Raw genomic sequence first — 1834 nt, 5'->3', positions numbered from 1 at the left:
TGTTGATTCTGGCTTTAATCCGGAAACAAATAAATGAGGAAATCAGTTTAACTGGAAGGAAAGCTAAAAACGGAGATTGAATGACAAATCACAGTATTCAGATATTTTTCTTTTTTTCTCCTATTTGTATGAATTTTTATGAAATATCTAATAATGTATCTTCATGAAAATACATCTCTGATTTTTTTTAACTCTTACTTTCGTGCTCATCTGGAGAATTTTTGTACTTGAACTTTAGTAATGCTCACTTGAAGACTAAGTAAAACCAAAGCTCAGTCGAAGGTTTGTTTTATAGTACTAATGATAATAAAGTTTACTATAAAGATATGGGTTAAAATGTCATTTCAACTACAATATGGAGAGAAGCCTAATTTTTCTTAGTTATAAAAAATGTGGCAAGCTAATAATTGCCAAGATGAAATGGTCAGTTTAGTTAATCTTTAAGAAAAACAAAAATTCCCTGAGGTGCAAAATTACGAAATTTATCTGTACGCATCAATTACACCCTGAACGAGCTGTTCCTTTTGTTTTAAACTCTAGAGGATTTTCGGATGTGTAACACTTGACTTGTTAGCTCCATTGGTTGAGTAACAGTTTCAGACTGGAAATCCAGGTTCATCGTTTCTTTTTTCGTTCTGATGTAATTGAAGCTTTTGTTTGCTATTTGTTCTGTGATCTCTATTTATTAACTCAGATTCCAGTAAAATACGGAAGTTGTGTTTTCTTTCTGTTGTTTGCTCTTTTCTGCACTCAAGTACTGCCAGTGTTTGACCTTCCCATTAAACATTTTCCTGCCATTCACTCAGAAATTTTAAATTTATGAAGGAAAAGCTAATCCTGATGATTTACTGGAAAGAAAGACAGGTTGAAGTTGAGGGGGAAGCAGAATACATGTCCCCCAAATATGCCACTTTGATGTGTGGATTATTTTGAGCTGAAGACAATCAAGGCTCAACAGACTCAATAAGAGCTGTTTACCTTCCCTTTAACCGCTTAAAAGAATTTAGATGGAGGGTCTGTACCAGGAGGGAGCTAATGCCAAAGACAACTTTTTGTCAGAAAGACATATCTGGAGGCACCTCGGTAGCTCAGTCGATTAAGCATCTGCCTTCAGCTCAGGTCATGATCCCAGGCGCCCTGCTCAGCTGGGTGTCTGCTTCTCCCTCCCTCTGCCCCTCCTCCACGGCCACCCCCCCCACGACTTGTGCACGCATTCTCTCTCTCAAATAAATAAATAAAATCTTTTTAAAAGAAAAGAAAGACATACCTGCATGGCATGGCAAACATTTGTTTATCAAACGTTTGCCCTACTCATCTTCCTGTGACTTCCCATCCTCCCCTTTGAAGCCCCAAACCATTACCTGCTTCTCCTTAGCTCATTATGGCATATAAGCTTCAACTGCCTAACTGCCTTTGGGGTCTCTGTCTTTGGGTCTCATACACACAAAATTTGTTTCTCTCCTGCTCATGTGTCTTCTATGAATTTAATTATTAGACTAGTCAAAGAACATAGAAGGGTTGGAGGGAAACGTCTTCCTCCCTGACAAAGTGATTTACACACATGGGAGTGGAAATTATACATTCACAATTATAGAGAATTCAAGCTGCTGGTATTAAATGTCAAAAACAAAACTATGGGATTATTTGGCTGATTTGATAATTACCTCGGTGGTAAAATGAAATATTTTGAAATACAAACCTATTTTTTCTTCCTTGTATTCCTTTTGCTTTCTCCCCAGTCAGGCATTTAATAAGCCCTGTGCTCGCTTCCTCAGAGAAGGGACAGCAACAGCCATAATGACGGCTCTCACATGTGGCACACGTACATGCCAGA

Source organism: Callorhinus ursinus, unplaced genomic scaffold (genome assembly GCF_003265705.2).
Source record: "Callorhinus ursinus isolate GAN/ISIS: 27379988/994484 unplaced genomic scaffold, GSC_fseal_2.0 scaffold17, whole genome shotgun sequence".
In the NCBI taxonomy this organism is placed as follows: Eukaryota; Metazoa; Chordata; class Mammalia; order Carnivora; family Otariidae; genus Callorhinus; species Callorhinus ursinus.
The sequence above is the reverse complement of the archived record's forward strand: the minus strand, read 5'-3'. Positions refer to the sequence as shown.